Raw genomic sequence first — 25,196 nt, 5'->3', positions numbered from 1 at the left:
ATACCATTGTCTACCTCAACATACCTGGAAGACTTGCAAATGGGACAATAGTTCAAGTCCGCATACTGGAGCCTAAATAAGGCACATCCATTCTCACAGGCATCTATCTTCTCATAGGGCATCTTAAGTACACGGAGGATTTTGTCCGACTGGTACATGTTTGCAGGCATTATATGGCCTTTGGGTAGAAAGCGTCCAAATAGTGTCACCATCGCGCCATAGCATTCTCTGCCCAAGTTGAATTGAGCCTTCAGAGCCATTACTTGTGCGATGGCATCCAGCTGACAAAGCTCGATGCGCTCGTGGAGAGGACGCTTCAAAGACTCCAACATATCATTGAAGGCCTTTGCATATTCCTCCATCTCATCGTCCGAATCCCGAGCATCATCAAAGTATTGCACCATGTCTTCCATCCCGGTACCATGCTCGTCAGTGGGACGACGGCCCTCCTCAGCTCTGGAACGTTGGGCAGACTCACCATGAAATGTCCACATCGTATAACCGGGCATAAAACCCCACTTATGCAGGTGTTTGATCATTTCAAACTCTGACATCTTATGATAGTTGTCGCACTCGACACAGGGGCACCAGGTTGTTTCCTGTCCATTTGCAAATGCGGCTCTGATAAACCCCTTGGTTTTTGTCATCCATTCAGGGGTCATGTCTTTCTGACTAGGGTGACCGGTGTACATCCACGCACGATCACTCATCTTGCCTAGCTACTGGACACACAAGAAATACATACATAATTCAGCAAACCATATTCATCAGTTAATAGAGTTTCTCAATTTTATTACGTCCATGCAACCTAGACGCTAATAGGTAAAGATAGGTCCTAATCCCACCCGAGTATGTGTAGATTGGGTTTGTTTTCCCATGCTCTGCTCCGGATCCGACACAAAATTTCGGCAGCACCTCCCCGTTGTTCTCCTGATACACGTCTCGGCAATAAGCAGAGAGGATGTGTACCCGGAGAACAACAGGGAGGCACTGACGAAATTCTGCATCGGATCCGGAGCAGAGCATATGGGAAAACGAACCCAATCTACACATACTCGGGCTGTCCATGGATAACGTTGGACAATTCGAAAGAATCACGGTTATAAATATGCAAATGCATGCATATTTATAGATGTAACCCTTTCAAATGGGAGACGCATAGTGGTCACGCATACTGATGATTCAATCTACCTATAGCTAGCATGTTTCATCGGCACGAAGACCGGAACACAAAAAATGATTAGGGGAGGAGGAGATGTCATTTGTGCTCACCCACGAACGTCGGGGCAGAGCTCGTTGAACGCACGGGGAGGTCGTCGAACACCAGACCCTCGCAGCGACGAAACAACTGCACATTTAAATCCACCCGATCAACACAAATATACATGCCTTTCAGTGTGCACTTAAATAGTCTATCCACTATACAATGTGATTTTTTTTTCAGTAGGGGTATAGGCGAGAACTCATAGACATCTTACCTTGGGCAAGAAGAGCTCAAGCGAGGAAATGAGAGTGACCAAGGCTGGATCAAGCCCAATCTCCTCCTTTACCTCCCTTAATGTTGTTGCTGCATCATCATCATCACCCTCCTCTGCCTTTCCTCCGGGCAATGCAACCTCCCCTGCAAATCTCAAGTGGAGAAAACAAAATCAGATAGGGTTTATCCAGCTCGTGTCTAGGTTGGTATCTATTTGTGAACCTGATTGGTCAAATATAAAAGCTAAGTAAGCCAAACCAGCACTAAACAGAAAAGGCTAGGTTAAAAATCATCTTAAAATTAGGGAGTGTCTATTTAGTACTTGATTGCTTTTCAATTTGGTAACATTCACATTTCCTGACAAATAAACTGAGGACACTTGTATGTCCAAAAAAACCCACCCCAGCGATTGTACGCTTTCTATTTCTAAAAAATGGGTCGGGCTAGACTATCACCCGGTTTCAACTAAACCTGAACCACAAATACCCTGGACCATGGCGAACAACTGCCCATCAGCTTGCGACCCACCAAACAGCCAAACATTGAGGGAAATCCCAGGAAGATCACCAGGTCAGAAACACTTCTACTTACTATATAGTAATAAAATCTGGAGAAATATTAGTATATTAAATTAGAAACAAACAGGATACTTTGGAAATTACAAAAACTTTGAAGTCAAGAATGAAGAAATACAGTGGCAAAAAATCATAGAACCTACACTATAATCCTTAGGTAGCTGAAAATTACACTGCAGACTCAATATTAGTGAAAGCATGCAGAAAAATACAAAAGAATGTGTGCACCTAATAGGCTAATAGCATAAAAACATTCAGAGCCTACACACTGTGTTGACAAAGTAAATGACACTAAAAATTATCAAGAATTATAGTGCAAAAGAGTCCAAGAACACCTACAAATTACAGTCCAAGATTTACACCAGCAGAACTTGCCAACTTACACTGCAACTGCCTAGCAATTACTTTGTAATGTAGCAAGAAGAGAATTTTGTGAATTTTGATTGAATTCCAATTGCAACTTCGACTGCAAGTCTGAACATTATTTTTTGAAACAGCAAGCAGATTTTTAACACTATAAATCTTGCTTTCAGTTCATCAACTTCTTTCGATCACATACAGAAGATGTTTCTCTGAAAGATTTTTCAGAGGCCTATATCCCATCCTACCAGTTTCTGATGGGAATTCAACCTAACTGCATAATTTGACATGGGGACCTGCAAGTCCGTGTATAGATGTGAACCCTAGCATCACAGTTACTGTGCACGTTCTGCTCAAAAACAGAGAAAGGATTACATCATCATTGTAGAATTTCCTTAGTGGATTTCTCACCAATACATATATATATACAGGTTCAGTATCATGCTCAAAACTTGTAACAAATGGAGACCAAGTTTGAAACCTCGTATGGATGAGAACATGTAAAGAGGTGTTCAGCGAAGACATGTAAAGATTTTCATGATAGCATACTACCAACATCAGGCCGATTTGTGTCTCCCGAGTTGATTTAGAGAGAAAATCAAATAATGATAATTTGATTAAATGATGAACAAAGCACAAGAACAAAAGACGGGTTAGTCTAGTCTATCATCAGCATGAGCATTCTCTACATCTCACTGAGAATAGATGAAGAACCCCAAACTGAGTCCATCGTGTACTAAAAACTTGTAAATCGTGACATAGTGTTGTACATCTGCACCTTTTTCGTGTGGAGGGGCGGGCGTAGGGGCCTGGCTCGGTGGATGGCACGGTGGCGGGGAGGGCCGCGGGGAGGGGCCGGCGCCGCAGCCTGGCTCGGTGGAGGGGCGGGCGCAGGGGTGGGCTGCGGTGGCGGGGACGGCCGCGGTGGCCGGAAGGGCCGCGGGGAGGGGGCGGCGCCACGGCCTGCAACGGTTGAGGGGCGGGCGCAGGGGCGGGCTGTGGTGGCGGGGCTGGTCGGGGGAGGGCTTCGGTGGCAGGGAGGGGTGGGCCGGCGGCGGTGCTGGGCGGTGACGGGGAGGGGCGGGGTGGTGGCTGGGAGAGGTGGGGAGGAGAGAGAGGGGTGGGGCCGGGCTGGGGGGAGAGAGAGAGAGGGGTGGGGCCGGGCTGGGAGAGAGAGAGAGAGGGGGGGCTGGGCTGGGAGAGAGGGGAGGAGATTTTTTTGTGAAGAAGAGGGGGAGGAGATAGTCCCACCTCTTTGCCATCAGCCAGCGGATGGCAAAGCCCCACCTCTTTGCCATCAGCCAGCTGATGGCAAAGAATCTTTGCCGTCGGCTGGCAGATGGCAAAAAGGTGGGGCTAGTGGGCCGTTACAGCTCCGTCATCCACTGGGCCCCACACACTTCTTTGCCATCTGCCAGCGGATGGCAAAGATTCTTTGCCATCTGCTGGCAGATGGCAAAGAACTGGCTGATGGCAACCAGGTTCTTTGCCATCTGTCATTTCTTTGCCAGCTGTCATTTCTTTGCCATCTGTTTTTTGTAAGCAGATGGCAAAGACGTTCTTTGCCATCTGCTAGCAGATGGCAAAGATCTGAAGTTACATGATCATCATCATCAGCTTCCTCACTAATTGGTGTAGTAGTCACAGGAACAGATTTCTATGATGAACTACTTTCCAATAAGGGAGAAGGTACAATTACCTTATCAAGTTCTACTTTCCTCCCACTCACTTCTTTTGAGAGAAACTCCTTCTCTAGAAAGTATCCATTCTCAGCAACGAATGTCTTGCCTTCGGATCTGTGATAGAAGGTGTACCCAATTGTCTCCTTTGGCTATCCTATGAAGACACATTTCTCCGATTTGGGTTTGAGCTTATCAGGATGAAACTTTTTCTTATAAGCATCGCAACCCCAAACTTTAAGAAACGACAACTTTGGTTTCTTGCCAAACCACAGTTCCTACGGTATCATCTCCACGGATTTAGATGGTGCCCTATTTAGCGTGAATGCAGCTGTATCTAATGCATAACCCCAAAGTGGTAGATCGGTAAGAGACATCATAGATCGCACCATATCTAATAAAGTACGGTTATGACGTTCGGACACACCATTATGCTGTGGTGTTCCAGGTGGCATGAGTAGTGAAACTATTTCACATTGTTTTTAACTGAAGGCCAAACTCGTAACCCAAATATTTTACTTCTGAGATCATATCGTAGAAACTTTCATTTTTGTTATGATGATTCTCCACTTCACTCTGAAATTCTTTGAACTTTTCAAATGTTTCAGACTTGTGTTTCATCAAGTAGATATACTCATATCTACTCAAATCATCTGTGAAGATCAGAAAATAATGATACCTGCCACGAGCCTCAATATTCATCGGACCACATACATCAGTATGTATGATTTCCAACAAATCTGTTGCTCGCTCCATTGTTCTGGAGAACGGAGTCTTAGTCATCTTGCCCATGAGGCATGGTTCATAAGCATCAACTGATTCATAATCAAGTGATTCCAAAAGCCCATCAGCATGGATTTTCTTCATGTGCTTTACACCAATAGGACCTAAACGACAGTGCCACAAATAAATTGCACCATCATTATTAACTTTGCATCTTTTGGTTTCAATATTATGAATATGTGTATCACTACGATCGAGATCCAACGAACCATTTTCATTGGGTGTGTAACCATATAAGGTTTTATTCATGTAAACAGAACAACATTTTATTCTCTTACTTAAATGAATAACTGTATTGCAATAAACATGATCAAATCATATTCATGCTCAACGCAAACACCAAATAACACTTATTTAGGTTCAACACTAATCCCAAATGTATAGGGAGTGTGCGATGATGATCATATCAATCTTGGAACCACTTCCAACACACATTGTCACTTCACCCTTAACTAGTCTATGTTCATTGTGCAACTCCCGTTTCGAGTTACTACTCTTAGCAACTGAACCAATATCAAATACCGAGGGGTTGCTACGAACACTAGTAAAATACACATCAATAATCTGTATATCAAATATACCTTTGTTCACTTTGCCATCCTTCTTATCCGCCAAATACTTGGGGCAGTTCCGCTTCCAGTGACCAGTCCCTTTGCAGTAGAAGCACTTAGTCTCAGGCTTAGGACCAGACTTGGGCTTCTTCACTTGAGCAGCAACTTGCTTGCCGTTCTTCTTGAAGTTCCCCTTCTTCCCTTTACCCTTTTCTTGAAACTAGTGGTCTTGTCTACCATCAACACTTGACATTTTTCTTGATTTCTACCTTCGTCGATTTCAGCATTACGAAGAGCTTGGGAATCGTTTCCGTTATCCCTTGCATATCATAGTTCATCACGAAGTTCTACTAACTTGGTGATGGTGACTAGAGAATTCTGTCAATCACTATTTTATCTGGAAGATTAACTCCCACTTGATTCAAGCGATTGTAGTACCCAGACAATCTGAGCACATGCTCACTGCTTGAGCTATTCTCCTCCATCTTTTAGCTATAGAACTTGTTGGAGACTTCATATCTCTCAACTCGGGTATTTGCTTGAAATATTAACTTCAACTCCTGGAACATCTCATATGGTCCATGACGTTCTAAACGTCTTTGAAGTCCCGATTATAAGCCGTTTAAGCATGGTGCACTAAACTATCAAGTAGTCATCATATTGAGCTAGCCAAATGTTCATAACATCTGCATATGCTCCTGCAATAGGTTTGTCACCTAGCGGTGCATCAAAGACATAATTCTTCTGTGCAGCAATGAGGATAAACCTCAGATCACGGATCCAATCCGCATCATTGCTACTAACATCTTTCAACTTAGTTTTCTCTAGGAACATATCAAAATAAAACAGGGGAGCTAAACGCGAGCTATTGATCTACAACATAGATATGCTAATACAACTAGGACTAAGTTCATGATAAATTAAAGCTCAATTAATCATATTACTTAAGAATTCCCACTTAGATAGACATCCCTCTAATCCTCTAAGTGATCACGTGATCCAAATCAACTAAACCATGTCCGATCATCACGTGAGATGGAGTAGTTTCAATGGTGAACATCACTATGTTGATCATATCTACTATATGATTCACGCTCGACCTTTTGGTCTTCGTGTTCCGAGGCCATATCTGTTATATGCTAGGCTCGTCAAGTTTAACCTGAGTATTCCGCGTGTGCAACTGTTTTGCACCCATTGTATTTGAATGTGGAGCCTATCACACCCGATCATCACGTGGTGTCTCAGCACGAAGAACTTTCGCAACGGTGCATACTCAGGGAGAACACTTGTACCTTGATAATTAGTGAGAGATCATCTTATAAAGCTACTGTCGAACTAAGCAAAATAAGATGTATAAAAGATAAACATCACATGCAATCAAAATATGTGACATGATATGGCCATCATCATCTTGTGCCTTTGATCTCCATCTCCAAAGTATCGTCATGATTTCCATCGTCGCCGGCATGACACCATGATCTCCATCATCTTGATCTATATCAATGTGTCGTCACATGGTTGTCTCGCCAACTACTACTCTTGCAACTATTGCTATCGCATAGCGATAAAGTAAAGCAATTATTTGGCGCTTGCATCTTATGCAATAGAGAGATAACCATAAGGCTTTTGCCTGTTGCCGATAACTTCAACAAAACATGATCATCTCATACAACAACTTATATCTCATCATGTCTTGACCATATCACATCACAACATGCCTTGCAAAAACAAGTTAGACATCCTCTACTTTGTTGTTGCAAGTTTTACATGGCTGCAACGGGCTTAGCAAGAATCGTTCTTACCTACGCATCCAAACCACAACGATAGTTTGTCAAGTTAGTGTTGTTTTAACCTTCACAAGGACCGGGCGTAGCCACACTTGGTTCAACTAAAGTTGGAGAAACCGACACCCGCCAGCCACCTGTGTGCAAAGCACGTCGGTAGAACCAGTCTCGCGTAAGCGTACGCGTAATGTCGGTCCGGGCCGCTTCATCCAACAATACCGCCGAACCAAAGTATGACATGCTGGTAAGCAGTATGACTTATATCGCCCACAACTCATTTGTGTTCTACTCGTGCACAACATCAACGCATAAAACCTAGGCTCGGATGCCACTATTGGGGAACATAGTAATTTCAAAAAATTTCCTATGCACACGCAAGATCATGGTGATGTATAGCAACGAGAGGGGAGAGTGTTGTCTACGTACCCTCATAGACCGAAAGCGGAAGCGTTAGCACAACGCGGTTGATGTAGTCGTATGTCTTCACGGCCCGACCGATCAAGCACCGATACTACGGCACCTCCGAGTTCTAGCACACGTTCAGCTCGATGACGATCCCCGGACTCCGATCCAGCAAAGTGTCGGGGATGAGTTTCGTCAGCACGACGGCGTGGTGACGATCTTGATGTTTTACCGTCGCAGGGCTTCGCCTCAGCACCGCTACAATATTATCGAGGATTATAGTGGAGGGGGGCACCACACACGGCTAAGAGATCAATGATCAATTGTTGTGTCTATGGGGTGCCCCCTGCCCCCGTATATAAAGGAGTGGAGGAGGGGGCCGGCCAAGGAGGGTGGCGCACCCTAGGGGGGAGTCCAACTCCCACAGGGAGTAGGACTCCCCTTTTTCCTATTAGGAGTAGGAGAGGGAAGGAAGAGGAAGGAGGGAGGAAGGAAAGGGGGGCCGGCCCCCTTCCCAATTCGGATTGGGCTTGGGGGGGGCCCTCCCTTGCTCCTTTCCCCTCCTTTCCACTAAGGCCCAATAAGGCCCATATACCTCCCGGGGGGTTCCGATAACCTCCCGGTGATCCGGTATTGTCCCAATCTCACCCGGAACCGTTCCGGTGTCCAAATATAGTCGTCCAATATATCGATCTTTATGTCTCGACCATTTTGAGACCCCTCATCAAGTCCGTGATCACATCCGGGACTCCGAACAACCTTTGGTACATCAAAATATATAAACTCATAATATAACTGTCATCGAAACCTTAAGCGTGCGGACCCTACGGGTTCGAGAACTATGTAGACATGACCGAGACACGTCTCCGGTCAATAACCAATAGCGGAACCTGGATGCTCATATTGGCTCCTACATATTTTACGAAGATCTTTATCGGTCAGACCACATAACAACATACGTTGTTCCCTTTGTCATCGGTATGTTACTTGCCCGAGATTCGATCGTCGGTATCTCAATACCTAGTTCAATCTCGTTACCGACAAGTCTCTTTACTCATTTCGTAATACATCATCCTGCAACTAACTTATTAGTTGCAATGCTTGCAAGGCTTAAGTGATGTGCATTACCGAGAGGGCCCAGAGATACATCTCCGACAATCAGTCCTAATCTCGAAATACGCCAACCCAACAAGTACCTTCGGAGACACCTGTAGAGCACCTTTATAATCACCCAGTTACGTTGTGACGTTTGGTGGCACACAAAGTGTTCCTCCGGTAAACGGGAGTTGCATAATATCATAGTCATAGGAACATGTATAAGTCATGAAGAAAGCAATAGCAACAAACTAAACGATCAAGTGCTATTCTAACGGAATGGGTCAAGTCAATCACATCATTCTCCTAATGATGTGATCCCATTAATCAAATGACAACTCATGTCTATGGTTAGGAAACATAACCATCTTTGATCAACGAGCTAGTCAAGTAGAGGCACATTAGTGACACTCTGTTTGTCTATGTATTCACACATGTATTATGTTTCCGGTTAATACAATTCTAGCATGAATAATAAACATTTATCATGATATATGGAAATAAATAATAACTTTATTATTGCCTCTAGGGCATATTTCCTTTAGCAGCTCCATCTGCAGTCACAACATATTAAAGATACTGGCGTCATGCTGCTCTTACTATGTGGCGTTCACCAGATAATAACACTTACCCTGTGCCTCGTCAAGCCTCTTGTTAACAAGCTCGATGTCGGCGTCTGCCACATCCAGTTGCCATTTTAATTTGGCAAACCCACTAGTCCGGCTAGCCACCGGAGCTTCCACCACCTACACATAGGGGCAGTCTGGTTATTGCCTGGGAATATGATCCTCTGTTCGCCGCCGTTCTCGACGGCAACCAGAGTCTCAGGGGCTACTATCTACACAGGGCGCACCTAACATGTGCAGTACTATCACATATTATCTCACGTACCTCAAAGCCTGTCAGTAGACTCATAAAGGCTTCATGTAATCCGCTTTTGACGGACAAAATTCTCTCCATCACCGTACCCATCAGCGTACGGTGTTCTTCTGAGATGGCCGCTCGCCCCACCAACTCCCTCAGAACGTCCGACCGCACACCAGACGGTGCCGGACTCTTTAGTCTGCTCTCTTCGGGAGCCGGACGCTGGGTGCTTCGGGGGTCTATGGGATTATCTTCTGGCCTCACCGGATCCAGAGAGGCCCTCTGTGACGACACTTCGGGGTCGCCCGCTTCTTGAGCTGAGGAGTCCGGGGGAGGCGTTTCGCTCTCCATCATCTCTGGAAGAAGATCCCTCGAAGATGAGCTCAACTGAGAGGGGCTAAGGCCCGAACTGCAAGATATATGCGGTGGTTATTTTCTCAGAACAAAGATAACATACCTTTACTATTAATGTATTTTGGATCACTTACGACTCGATGGAGGGCTGATCCCCCCGCGGACTTTGTGCGGCACAAGCACCCCCTGAGGCAGGACCCTCTGTGGGAGACTTCTTCTCCCGTTTGGAGGCTTCGTCTTCCGAATCCTTGTAAGCAGTCCTTTTCCTCCCCCGGTTATCCTCCTTCATGGAGACGCTCATTCCCTCGGTTGGAACTGGCAGCGACGGGGGCCCGCGTCCGCTTGTATTATCCCCCCCCCCCCCCGTATCTTCCTTCGAGGGCTCCGGGCAAGGTGCGACCTCGAGCATCTTTTCCAATACCGGATTTTCCAAACCCTCAGGGAGGGGGGCCAAACACCGAATCATCTTCACCTTTGTTAGCCAGTCCTGGTCAAAAAGCAAACTCTCAGAAATAACGTCATGACGAATAAAAGACGGTGTGTTCGGCCAAGGAATTTCTTACATGTTCGGCGGCGCGGTTACTGCTCAGGCCCACGTCCTCGGTAATATCCGGACACTCTACTTGAGGTCCGAAGAATGACTTGTACATCTCCTCGTGCGTCAGGCCGAGGAAACTTTGAATGGCACGCGGTCCTCTAGGTTGAACTCCCACAAGCGAAGGGGCCGGCGTTTGCAAGGCTGGACTTGGCGGACCAGCATAACTTGTATTACCACAACCAAATTAAAATCTCCCTCGAAGAGATCTCGGATGCGGCTTTGCAGTATAGGCACGTCCTTAGCTGGACCCCAGCAAAGACCTTTGCTAATCCATGACATCGATCGTGGTGGGGGGCCCGAGCGGAAAGCGGGAGCAGCCGCCCACTTGGCACTTATGGGAGCCGTGACGTAAAGCCACTCCCGTTGCCATAATTTGGACACCTCTAAAAAGGAACCTTTCGGCCATGGGGCTCCTGCCATCTTGCCTATTGATGCACCTCTGCACGCTGCATGTTGCCCCTCGATCATCTTTGGCTTTACTTCAAAGGTCTTGAGCCACAGGCCGAAGTGAGGGGTAACACGGAGGAAGGCCTCACACATGACAATAAATGTCGAGATGTGGAGAAAGGAGTCCGGAGCTAGATCGTGGAAATCTAGCCCGTAATAGAACATCAAACCCCTGACGAAGGGATCTAGAGTGAGGCCTAGACCTCGGAGGAAGTGGGAGACGAACACGACGTTCTTGTTGGGTTCGGGAGTAGGGACGATCTGCCCTCGAGCAGGCAGCCGATGCGAAACCTCGGCGGTCAGGTATCTGGCCTCCCTCAACTTCTTAATGTCCTCTTCCGTAACGGAGGAGGGCATCCATTGGCCTTGAAGGCTGGATCCGGACATGATTGAAGATCCGGAGCACCTAACCTAGGCTTTGGGTTTTAGAACTCGAGGCGGGGGAAGGGTTTGATTGAGCACGAGAGGGAAAAAGCGAAAACCTTGTCCCTTTATAAAGAGGGTGAATATCAAGCGTCCTTTCCGTAGCCGTTTAGGACTTGCCTATAATCTAGGAGTCCTAGACACGGTTGGGTTACCCACGACCGCATTAATGAGAATCCCGTAATTGAGGGAACATGATCTCCGCTTCGGCAAGACGTGTCAAGAAACCGCCTCGCGTTATGTGTGGAGCTAGTTAAAAGAAACGGTTCGAATAATCACCGGGCCATGACATAATGTCGTGCTGCCAAAACAAGCCAGCAAATTAGATTTGCGAAAATATTATTCTCTCTACGGTGGTACGTGGAACTTATTTTGCAGGGTCGGACACTATCCTCGTTTTCAAGTTCTTCTGTGATGTATTCGGAGAAGGAACCCGCCTTGCAATGCCGAAGACAATACCGCATGCCGGACTCATCGTCATTGAAGCTTGGTTCAGGGGCTACTGAGGGAGTCCTGCATTAGGGGGTCTCCGGACGGCCGGACTATCTCCATTGGCCGGACTGTTAGACTATGAAGATACAAGATTGAAGACTTCGTCTCGTGTCCGGATGGGACTCTACTTGGCATGGAAGGCAAGCTAGGCAATACAGATATGGATATCTCCTCCTTTGTAACCGACCTTGTGTAACCCTAACCCTCTCCGGAGTCTATATAAACCGAAGGGTTTTAGTCCATAGGACAACAACCATAACATACAATCATACCATAGGCTAGCTTCTAGGGTTTAGCCTCTCTGATCTCGTGGTAGATCTACTCTTGTACTACCCATATCATCAATATGAATCAAGCAGGACGTAGGATTTTACCTCCATCAAGAGGGCCCGAACCTGGGTAAAAAATCGTGTCCCCTGCCTCCTGCTACCATCCGGCCTAGACGCACAGTTCGGGACCCCCTACCCGAGATCCGCCGGTTTTGACACCGACAACCCTATTTAAGGTAAAATAGCATAAAACAATATAGACCCTGACTCTCCATTATGGAGAATGGAGATCATCCTGTCTCCAATTCTTACGCTTCACTTCCTTTTGCTTCCAAGAACCTCCTTACGACTGTCCATACATTTTTTCCATCCTTTGATTTGCATGTCTCCACTTTTTTTAGAAATCTGGTATGGACAGTTGAGATTCGTAGGATGACCTGGCTGTATGTTCAAAACATTAAGGCTACCTTTCTGATACATCAAATGAGGCACACAATTCTCTGGGATTATCTGTTGAAAAACATAGTAATAACTTCACAGTTAGCAATGATGTACTAGTTTTAGAAGTATGCAAAAGATGCACGGATGTCGTAATAGTAAAAAATCTTACCAGGGTATCTCCATGGTAGTTACCATAGTTGAACAGATGCACTAGTGGCACGTATTGACCATAATGTTGAGGAGTTTGATTGTAGATATTGTAATTCTCAATGTCAGTACAAAATTCGATCAGATGATTTTTCTCCTTGTAAGTTAATTCGGAGCCATCGGTGTAGTGGGTTTTGTCTACCATCTCCCGCACATTCTTTGAAGAATGAAAATAAGCTGTTAATGGAAATAAGCTGTCAACTATTTTTAAATAAACAATATAAATTAGCTAATAAGTATGTTTGAGAAACTCACATAGCGGTAGAATTGGAGGCGTATCAACAAGGACCCAAATGTCCATATTGTCTTGCTTGATTTCAGGATCACCGAGATCCATGGTGACAAGCATACCCTCATCAAAACCATACATCTTGCAAAGTGCTTCCCATTTTTTGCAACCAAAATGGGTTATGCTCTCAGAATTGTACAGCTTTACTTCAAAATCCACATCATGATGAGTCCTTAGGTGAATTTTCTTTGTTTCAGAACTTTCATGGTCTTCAAAACCCATCCTCTCTAAGACATAGCGCCTTGCATGGCATGGGATAAGCTACTCGAATTGTAAAAGATGAAAATTACACGTTGAAATAGTTGTAGTCATGCTTAATTACGAAAAAACACTTGTCGTCGTTGCGTACCATTTCAACATCGAAGGTCTCCTCGAGCTTAATGCTGAAGCGCCGATCACCGTCCAGGTGAGGCATGTCGCACAGACCTCGATCGTCGTGGCACCAGCTGCACTCCCCCGGAAGACTTTCGTCGTCTGATGATGACATTTCCTACGTTCATATTTCAAAACTACATCATCTTTGTTGGGTCCAATAAGATAATCCACAGTGTGATGAAAACACGCCCTTCGAACTGGTTTGAGCAATTGGTGAATGGAGATGGTCTAAGATTTTCAGTAGTAAGAAGTGAAGTGGTAATTTTGAGAGCAAATGGTTAGGATGAGTGGTTCATCTTTCCTGTTTAGCTTTACAATAGAATATTGCTAGTCGTGCACACTTGTGCATTTTCATCCAGGCCCAGTGGAGTTGGCCTCAAAACATTTCTTTCTTTAAGCCTGCTACATCCATCTCAAGTATTTATGGTTAAGGGTTAGCAGGGCCATCCAAATAGAATATGTGGTATGGGCTTTTTTAGTAGGTCATCCTACCAGATTAGGGTTTATCGATGACGAGCAACTGACATTAGTAATAACTATGAGTTGATATCACACTTCTATATGTATAACACAAGAGGCAGTTGATCCTACTTAATTAAGTACTAAGATACCCCGGCCCATGCATTTGCCGCAAGTACCCCATATGTCCTATTTTTAGCAAAGTCATGCTAAAATTCACGAAAAATTTCAGCATGACCTTTGCTGAAAATAGGACATATGGAGTACCCGAATTTGCCAGAACGGAAGTTAATCGACATTCCGGCAAACTCAAGGGCCTCTCGGGGTACCTGCAAAATCATCACGACACGATGGTCGGAGACAAAACCCAACAAAGTCATTCCCTTCACTCGGGGTACATCAATATATCTTCTAGGGGTGAAACCGTACCCTGATTCTCCTTTCTTCCTCTTGCCGAAGAGAAGTTGGCTGCAGAGGATGGTCCAACTCAGATCAGCCTGATGAAGTTCATTGTATAATTCTGTTTAGTTCCAAGCATATACGAATAATCTTCAGAGTGGGCACAAAGATGGAAGCAAACTAATAGCACAAAGTGAATAGCAAATCAGCTACTGAAACTATACTGAAACCATGCTGAAACTTTACTGAAACTACTCCTTGCAAGCAAACTGAAACTACTCCTTGGAAGCAAATTGTCTTGGAAGGAGTATTGTGTGCACAAATCTACTCCAGCTAGTTGCTTTCACTTAGAGATTGTTAGGTAGCCGATAGCACAAACAACATGAGTCATTCTTCAGACCGTTACAAATAGAAACAATGGCAACCAAGGTTAAAAACCAACAATCCTATATATTATTCTGAAACTTCATATATTGAAATCACTTAGTAGAAATTCTTCCTTCCATTCTATTCAGAAATTTTGGAGATAATATTGTGGACTTTGGTAGTTTTCTTAAATCATTTCATTTATATTTTAAATAACAGTAGGAATTATTTCATAATAGAATTTACCCCAAAAACAAATTCCTTTAATGCAATTTTCAAAATCTGAGTTGCCTCTGTTGCACTAAAACTAATTCAAATAATTTTTTTAAAATTGCCACAAAATTTTTGGGAGACCCTATAATTCCTATAAATCATTTTTGAACAAAGACCCATCCTACTCTTTTGAAATTTTTGAGAGAAACACCCACTTTTCCATTCTGATCCATTTTCAGTTTACAACTACAACCCTATTTCCCCTATCTCCTAAAAATCTACAAAATTATCCCAACACAAGAACAGTACCTACACTCCTTTTTCCCAAACATCTCCTGATCACAAGTTCTAAATTTTCAACATTTGCCGCTTGTGAAGAAACTTCATTTCCTACAATTCCAAAAATTCTGAAACTTTGCTAGCACCTCTATTTTGATCAAAACCATCACCACAAGATAATTGTAGGATAGCAGCTGCAACATCAAGATAATTGCATGAAGAGAGAGCAACTTACTTTGAGACAGCGTCTTGTCTCCGCTCGATCTGCTGCTTCAGGGCGACGACGACAGTGGCTTGCGGTCCAATGGAGGGTGGTGGATGGTTGGGAGGTGGGGGGAGGGGGGGCACCTGTGGATGGTTGGTTGGGGGCAGCGGTGGTGGTGGATGCTTGGTAGCGGCGGCGGCGGTGGATGCTTGGGGGTGGCGGTGGCTTGCGGTGGTGAGGGGTGGAAGAGCTGCGGCGGTGATGGTGGAGGAGCGCTGTAGGTGGGGGCGGGGCGCGCTGGAAAGGGGTCATCGGCGGCGAGGGGGAAAGGGCGGCGGCGGTGGATGCTCGGGGGCTAGGGATTTGATCGGCGCGGGAGGCGAGGGGGAAAGGGATGGAGGCAGGGGGCAAAGGGATAGCAATGGCGCACCTCCCGGGGGTGCGCCATAAGTACATCCATAGCAATGGCGCACCAGCGTGGGGTGCGCCATAAGTAACTTTTTTATTGATAACAATGGCGCACCCCCTCCCGGTGCGCCATTAGGAACTTTTTTTAATTATTTTTTATTGATAAAAATTATGACACTATATAGAGGAGAGGAGTAGAGGAGGGAGGGAGGGAGGGAGCATTTACATTCGTTGACGAGGCGGTGGTTGGCATCGCATCGGAGATGCAGACCGTAGAAAGGAGTAGGACGCCGGTCGTGGTTGTGGTCGTGGGCCGGCCTCGTCGCGTCGGCGTTCGTTGTCAGCCGTCGATGGACTGCGAGTAGCCCCGCCGAAGTCTTCACCTCCGGGCTCCGGCTTCCTCGTCATAGCGGCGGAACAAGGTGCAGCTGCCGGTGGGGTGGGGTGGGCCGGGCGGCTGCGGCGAATGGGGTTGGGGGGCGCGACGCGACCTAGCCTAACCTACACTATTAGGAAAAGGGCTATAGATAGGATTGACACTAATGGCGCACCAGGGAAGTAGTGCGCCACTACTATATACTAATGGCGCACCAGTTGGTGATGCGCCATTAGTGTGGAAGACACTAATGGCGCAACAGAAAACTGGTGCGCCACTAGTGATATTTTTTTTTTCATTTTTACATACATACTAATGGCGCATCCTACCTCTGGTGCGCCATTACTAGTTCTAACTAGTAATGGCGCACCAGACATGGAGTGCGCCAGTACTGATTTTTTTTAATTCTTTTTTTTTTGCAAAACTACTAATGGCGCACCGCCTCACAGTGTGCCATTACTAATTTAAACTACTAATGGCGCACCCTGTAGAAGTGCGCCATTAGTATATATTTTGATATCATGAATATTTTTAAATATCATGGGCACTTTTTGATATCATGAATATTTTTAAATTTCATGGGCACTTTTTGAATTCATGAATATTTTTTCAAATTTGATGATATTTTTTCATATTCAATATGATAAAATATTGAATATTCATGAGGACACTCGATCTTGATCCCCCTCCATCTCGATCTCGATTCCCCCTCCATCTCGATCTCGATCCCACCCGCGCCTCCTCCCCCCTCTTCATTTAAAAATAATAATAATAAAAAAGTGTAGACTACAATTGTTGTTAAACAACAATTATTACTGTTTTTATAAAAAAATATTACTGTTTCATATTCATATTCATTTTCTAAAAAATTATTACATGCAACAAAAAAAATTACTTATGGCGCACCTCTGGCTGGTGCGCCATTGCTATATATATAAAAAATTACTAATGGCGCACCTCTGCCTGGTGCGCCATTGCTATGTAAAAAAAAGATTACTAATGGCGCACCGACCGCTGGTGCGCCATTAGTAAGATTCCCCCTAGTTAATTCCCTCCCTCTCGCCAGATCCCCTTCATTCCTCTCCCTCGCCCCCTAGCTAATTCTCCCTGCTGCCCCGACCCACACCGCCGCCGCCGACCCCCCGCACCCCCCCCCGCTCCACCACCGCCGCCGACCCCCTGCACCCTCCCCTGGCCCGCTCCACCGTGGCCGCTGACACCCCGCACCCTCCCCCGCTTTTTGATAATATTTTCAAATAACAAATTTGATGATATTTTCAAATAACAAATTTGATGATATTTTCACTTAAAAATAGAAAACAAATTTGATGATATTAAAAAAACAAATTTGATGATATTTGATGATATATTTTGTTCTAGTCCTCATGAAAATAACAAATTTGATAAAAAAACAAATTATTAGATGCAACAAGAAATAATGAAAAAAAGAAGTTACTAATGGCGCACCAGAGGAGGGTGCGCCATTGCTATCAGAAAAAAAAAGTTACTAATGGCGCACCAGAGAATGGTGCACCATTGCTATGAGTGTTTTTATGGCGCACCCCTCGACGGTGCGCCATTACTAACATTACCCCCTCTATAGCTGGATACCCGGCCCTTCGCTCGATACCTCCTTCCCTCTCCCTCGCCAGATCCCCTTCCATCCCTCGCCACACCCGCTCCAGCTCCCCCACGCCGCCGCCCCCGCGCCCCCCGACCCGCGAAGCACGTGGCCGCCGGCCTCCCCACGACCAACCGAGGCGCCCAGGAGGACCGTCGTCGTCTTCCTCTTCGACTACGAGGACCCGGACGAGCTCGGACGCCCTCGAGCCACCCCTTCGACGACGCCGCCGACCCCGACCCCTCCGGCGACTGGCCACGCCCGCCCAGGTACCTCTCCTCCTTCCTCCCTCTCCACCCTTCCTCCCCATTCCCTCCCTCCCTAGTTCTTCTTGCTATATGGATCAGAACATATGGAGCATTACTATTGCTATATGGAGCATTACTATTGTTCTTCTCTGAACCATTACCATTCCCTCCCTCCCTAGTTCTTTGTAACGCCCTCGATGCGGCTATATCTCCCACTTGTCGAAGCACGACTTAGAGGCATAACCGCATTGAAAGCAATGTCGCAAGTGAGGTAATCTTCACACAACCCATGTAATACATAAGGGAAAAGATACATAGTTGGCTTACAATCGCCACTTCACACAATTACATGAATAAAGCATTACATCATCCAAATACAAGCAGGGCCCGACTACGGAGCCAAAATAAAAGAAGAAACCCCAAATGCGAGACGGTCCCCGATCGACCCCAACTGGGCTCCACTACTGATCAACTAGAACGAAACAACACAAAGGACAAGATCTTCATCGAGCTCCTCCTGAGCTTGGTTGCGTCACCTGCACGGTCTCATCGGCACCTGCAAGCTGGTTTTGGAAGTATCTGTGAGCCACGGGGACTCAGCAATCTCGCACCCTCGTGATCAAGACTATTTAAGCTTATGGGTAAGGTAAAGGTATGAGGTGGAGCTACAGCAAGCGACTAGCATATATGGTGGCTAACATACGCAAATGAGAGCGAGAAGAGACGGCATAGCACGGTCGATAAAAGTATGATCAAGAAGTGATCCTAAAACAACCTACGTCAAGCATAACTCCAACACCGTGTTCACTTCCCGGACTCCGCCGGAAAGAGACCATCACGGTTACACACGCGGTTGATACATTTTAAATAAGGTCAACTTCAGGTTTTCTACAACCGGACGTTAACAAATTCCCATCTGCCCATAACCGCGGGCACGGCTTTCGAAAGTTCAAATCCCTGCAGGGGTGTCCCAACTTAGCCCATCACAAGCTCTCACGGTCAACGAAGGAATAGACCTCCTCCCGAGACATTCCGATCAGACTCGGTATCCCGGTTCTACAAGACATTTCGACAGGGTAAAACTAAACCAGCAACATCGCCCGAATGTGCCGACAAATCCCGATAGGAGCTGCACATATCTCTTTCTCGGGGCACACTTAGATTGTCCTAGGTACGGGTAGGCCAGCCCAGAGTTGCCCCTGGTGGTCACCGGCAGCTGACAGGTTGGACCAACACTCAGAGTAGCACTGGCCCGGGGGGTAAAATAATGATGACCCTCAGGAGCGCGACTCCCAAGGGAAAAGAAAAGGCTAGGTGGCAAATGGTAAAACCAATGTTGGTCATTAATGGAGGAGTTTTACTCAAGGCGAACTGTCAAGGGGTTCCCATAATAGCCCAACCGCGTAAGGAACGCAAAATCCGGGAACATAACACCGATATGACGGAAACTAGGGCGGCAAGAGTGGAACAAAACACCAGGCATAAGGCCGAGCCTTCCACCCTTTACCAAGTATATAGATGCATTAATTAAATAAGATATATTGTGATATCCCAACAAGTAAACATGTTCCAACAAGGAACAACATCTCCATGTTCCAACAAGGAACAAACTTCAATCTTCACCTGCAACTAACAACGCTATAAGAGGGGCTGAGCAAAGCGGTAACATAGCCAATCAATGGTTTGCTAGGACAAGGTGGGTTAGAGGCTTGGTTCAACAATATGGGAGGCATGATAAGCAAGTGGTAGGTATCGCAGCATAGGCATAGCAAAAGAGCGAGCAACTAGCAAGCAAAGATAGAAGTGATTTCGAGGGTATGGTCATCTTGCCTGAAATCCCGCAAGGAAGAAGAACGAGTCCATGAAGAAGACAAACGGACGTAGTCGAACGAATCCTCACAACACGACGTTACCGGAAACAACCCGAAGAAGCAACACCGGAAAGAAGCAAACAACATAGTAAACAACCACCACATAAACAAGGCATGATGCACAAACAAGTATGATGCATGTCCGGTTTAATGAGGCATGGCATGGAAAAATGCACAAACAAACCTACAAATTAAATGGAGCTCAATATGCAACGGAGTTGCATATTGAAGAAAACACCACATGACTTATTTAGTTCTCTCTCGTTTATGAACTCCACAATATTAAATATTGGTTAACATGGCAAGAGGTGAAGCATAACAAAACTATACCATTTAAACAATTTAAATGGAGCCGGATATAACAAACAACAAATCCGGTAAATCCCCATATGCATTAGCAATTTGATGCAACAACAATTTTAAACATTCTTGAAGTTGTTATCATGATGCGGATGACATGCAAGTTTTATGCAATAATTATGAATAAGTTGATAAGAGCATATTAAGAAGCATCTGTCATCGTGGCGGAAAGAAAGGATGCCACGGGGACGATAACGGAAACGGTACCACGACAATGTTCCCGTTCCGGAAACTCGCTTGAGATGCTGGTGGAAAAGAACAAGTGTGACGGGAGCGTGTCATGCGAAGAACGGTGGGGTGCTCCCGGTTACCGGGTTCCCACGTGTCGACGGCATAGCAACAAGGAGGAACAACTAAGGTTCACGAGCGAAAACAACAACCAACCATGCATCTCATACAACACAAGCATTCGGTCCACGGGCGTCATCTCGGGGTTATACCTTCGGAGCGTGCAAACGGGACGGATCAAGTTCGTAGAGGGAAGTAGGCGTTCTCGCGACGGCGGTAGTGGAAGTAGTCGTTCACGTTCGTTCGGAGAGGTACTTGATGACTCCAACGTCTTCGGAGCGACGGTAGTTGTACACGGTCCACGAGACGTCGATCGTTCGGGGTCCGACTTATGGTTCTTGCCAACATGAGTGGTACTTGGCATTTTCGTGTAGACGAACCTGGCGCATCCGAAGGGTCACACTCGTCATCGTGGGAACTTGGTGAATCCGAGGTCTTCGAGCGTCGTGGTACTTGGCGAATCCGCGTAGTCATGCATGTTCCAACATCACACTTGGAGGGACACCGACGGCGTGGTACTTGGCGAATCCTGGACTGTCTTGGCGGTCTCCGGTGGAGGCGTTCTTGGCAGGCAACGAGAGGCGACACGGTGCACCGACGCAGCAACGCAGGCAGGTGCTCGAGCAGGACTTGGCACCGGTCGTCCTCCTCACATTCTCGCACGACAAAGGCATGGGCGAAAGGAAAGGCACGGGCAGGAGGAAGGAGGCTGGCGCTGGTCGGCGCTACAGCGGCGTCCTGCTGGTCTTGGATGGCGGCAACGCACAGGAGAAGGTGGAGGGCAGCAGCGGGCAACGGCGGCCATGGGAGGCGCCCTTGGTGCGCCCGTGGTGACGCGGTGGGGCGGGCGAGCTCGACCCTCGCGCCCATGGCGGCAAGGAGGAAGAACATGGAGGAGGCGCACGGGTCGCGGGCTCCTGGAGGGCGGAGTAAACGCAGGGGAGGCGCCAGTCCTTGTCATCATGCTTGATCCCGCTGGATCGAGACGACGACTGCAGCGGGGGATGGCACTCGGCGAAGTAGGGGAGGCAGAGAAACGGGACTCCGGCGACGAGGTGCAGCGGCGGAGCTTCGAGCTCGGTTGGCAGCGGGCTTGCCGGCGTCGGGGATGGTGCAGGAGAGTAGAGGGCCCGCGAGCGAGATGGGGGCGCTGCGGAGGGAGGCGGAGATCGCGGCAGGAGGGAGTGAGAGAGAAGGATGGGATCGGGCAGCGCGGCGCTGGAGGGAAGGAGATGGGTTCGTGGGAGCGATGGATCGGGTTATCGGTTCCCTGGCGGTGCGAGGAAACGAGGAGGAGTGGGATCGTGGGAGAGAGGGAGGTTGCGAACGAGGCTCTCTGGTGGCGGCGCTAGGAGGAGAGCCAGGTGCGGGCTAGGGTTATCGCGCGGCGCGGCTGGGCCTTAGAGGCCGGCCCAGAAGAGAGGGGGTGGTGAGATGCCTGGCAGCTGGGCTGGTGGTAGAGGATGGCCTAGGTGGGCCGGTTTGGAGGGAGGCCCAAGTGGGCTGCGGCTGGCCTAAAGTTACAGTTATCTTTTCTCTAATTTTCTACAAGGAGAAAATAAAGAGAAAAGCACAGGGGGAAAAGGAGAGGTGCATGAGAAATATAAATATATCCTCATGACCCTGAATTCATGCCCTATTTAACAAAATTGGTTTGGAGATTTTTAAAGGAAGTAAAAATAATTCAAGTTTGAATTTAATTCAAACTTGAACCATTTTTTAACCTAACCAAAACAATTTCAAACGAGATGAAATTTGACAGAGAGGCTAGGTAGATGGTGTTAGAATATTGGGGAAGAGATGAACATCAAAAGAGAAGGGAAAAATGGCACTTGCAGAAATGAAAGAAAGGGGAGGGAAGGAGGAGTGAAGGTGCAAGAACCACACATGGAGCATGCAACAAAACAACATGCATGAAAATGACAATGCACATGATGCAAAAATGAATGCAACAGACGAAACAAAACACACAACGAAACCCGGAAACCACGGAAGGCATCTGAAGCTCCGGTCTTGGGGCGTCACATTCTTCCTCCTCATTAATTTGCAGGATCAGAACAAGTTTGTAACAGGATGCTCTACAATGTTGATTAGGTGCATTACTATTGCTATATGGAGCAGCAATTTACTATTGCTATATGCTCTAGTTTGTATCAATGTGATTGTAGTTTTTCTTGTCATCAAGTTTAGTTGATGTTTATTTAAATATAGCTTATATGATCAGCCACTCTATGTATGATTGTGGCTTGAAGGTTCTGGAAGAACGTTTTTCCTTCAAATTCTATCTGGTGGCATTGTCCTAGACTCCCTAGTTGTGTTGTTAATTGTGCTTCTATTAAAAGAATTGGGAGTTACTCACTGTACTAGAACTCTATAGGTTGAATTTTGGTTAACTAATACTAACGTTATGAGAATGTAAGCACCTATTATTGCTACTGATATCATTGGCTCATTGCTGCCTTTGTGCAATGCAGAACTGTTAAGAGTGATTTGGAGGATTCAAGATTCTGTGAAGCTCTTTTGACATTTAAAACTCAGAACTGAAGGTACTTAATAAACTCAAAAGCATTGATGATAAATCTTGTTGCCTAGAAACAGAGGTAGTTTACATATTGCATTGCTGGTGTTTGTTTATGTTCAGAGTTTAAGCATGTGTAGTGTAGTGTAGTGTAGTGTAGTGAGCTTGTTCTAGTGTAGTGAGGTCTGAACCATTGCACGATGTAGTGTAGTGTAGTGAGCTCTGAACCATGTTTAGTGTTGAGTACTTCAAGTTTACTGAACCTATTCATTTTTGTGGACTTAGTGAACATGATAAGACAAGCCAGATGCTCTATTTTTAATTAATAGTAATCCATGATCAGCAACAGTTTCTTTCACTAATTTTTAGTTAACAGCAATCCATGATTTTTTTTCAGCTAAAACTATTCATGATTTTTTGTTGGGTGACCTATTAGATCTGGAATGGAAGCTCACATAAGTTGAGCTGATTTTTGTCCATATGAAAGCAGAGGACCATATGGTCTGTGGCCTTTTCATCCATATGAAAGTAGAGGCACATTGTGGTGCTAGTTTGCTGGGTTTTGTCTCCGATCATCATGTCGTGATGATTTTGCAGGTACCCCGAGAGGCCCTTGAGTTTGCCGGGATGTCGATTAACTTCCGTTCTGGAAAATTCGGCTACTCCATATGTCTTATTTTCAGCAAAGGTCATGCTGAAATTTTCCGTGAATTTTAGCATGACTTTGCTAAAAATCGGACATATGGGGTACTTGCTACTAATGCATGGGTCGGGGTATCTTAGTACTTAATTAAGTAGGATCAACTGCCCCGCCATTCTTGCTGCATTAAACCATAGGTGGCAATAGAGCCAAGTGATTAGGCCCAACTTAGAATTCTCGTTAGCATCGATAAACCCTAGATGATAAACCCAACATAGGTGGCAATAGAGCCAAGTGATTAGTGCCAAGTGATTAGGCCCTAGGGTGCCTCGGCATCGATAAACCCTAAATGATGAAAACTTAACTTGGCTTCTATAGGGTGCCTCGGTGTCGATGATAACCTAAATGATGTACACTTAGGCTTTTAGGGTGCCTCGGCGTCGACAAAACCTAAATGATGAAAGTTTAGGCTTTTAGGGTGCCTCAACGTTGACAAACCCTAAATGATAAAACCTTGGCTTTTAGGGTGCCTTGGTGTCGATAAGAACCTAAATGATGAAAGTTTAGGCTTTTAGGGTGCCTCGGCGTCGACAAACCCTAAATGATAAAAGCTTAGCTTTTAGGATGCCTCGGTGTCGACAAACCCAAAATGATGTAGTTTTGAATTATGAACGTAGGATATGTCGTCATCATCATCGGACGACGAAAGTCTCCCGGCGGAGTGCGACTGATGCCACGACGATCGAGGTCTGTGCGACATGCCTCACCTGGACGATGATCGGCACTTCAGCATTAAGCTCGAGGAGACCTTCGAAGTTGAAATGGTACACAACGATGACAAGTGTTATTTTCATAATTAAGCATGACTTCAACTATTTCAACGTGTAATTTTCATCTTCTACAATTCGAGTATAGATTATCCCATGCCATGCAAGACACTATGTCTTGGAGAGGATGGATTTTGAAGACCATGAAATTTCTGAAACAAAGAAAATTCACCTAAGGACTCATCACGATGTGGACTTTGAAGTAAATCTATATAATTCTGAGGGCGTAACCCATTTTGGTTGCAAAAATTGGGAAGCATTTTGCAAGATGTATGGTTTTGATGAGGGTATGCTTATCACCATGGATCTTGGTAATCCTGACATCAACCAAGACAATATGGACATTTGGGTCCTTGTTGATACGCCTCCAGTTCTACCGCTATGTGAGTTTCTCAAACATAGTTATTAGCTAATTTATATTGTTTATTTCAAAATAGTTGACAACTTATTTCCATTGACAGCTTATTTTCATTCTTCAAAGAATGTGCGGGAGATGGTAGACAAAACCCACTACACCGATGGCTCCGAATTAACAACTTACAAGGAGAAAAATCATTTGGTCGGATTTTGTACTGACATTGATAATTACAATATCTACAATCAAACTCCTCAACATTATGGTAAATACGTGCCACTAGTGCATGTGTTCAACT

The 25,196-nt window shown here is 45.8% G+C and overlaps 1 pseudogene; it reads right to left on the bottom strand.

Moving 5' to 3' along the window:
* Positions 1 to 1,258: 1,258 nt before the first annotated feature.
* The window catches only part of LOC125506683, a 37,144-nt pseudogene continuing 13,206 nt past the window's right edge, over positions 1,259 to 25,196 (bottom strand).

The sequence above is a fragment of the Triticum urartu genome, chromosome 5, assembly GCF_003073215.2.
Source record: "Triticum urartu cultivar G1812 chromosome 5, Tu2.1, whole genome shotgun sequence".
NCBI classification, from domain to species: domain Eukaryota; kingdom Viridiplantae; phylum Streptophyta; class Magnoliopsida; order Poales; family Poaceae; genus Triticum; species Triticum urartu.
Note: the sequence above shows the minus strand (reverse complement) of the source record. Positions and strands in the feature narration are given on the sequence as shown.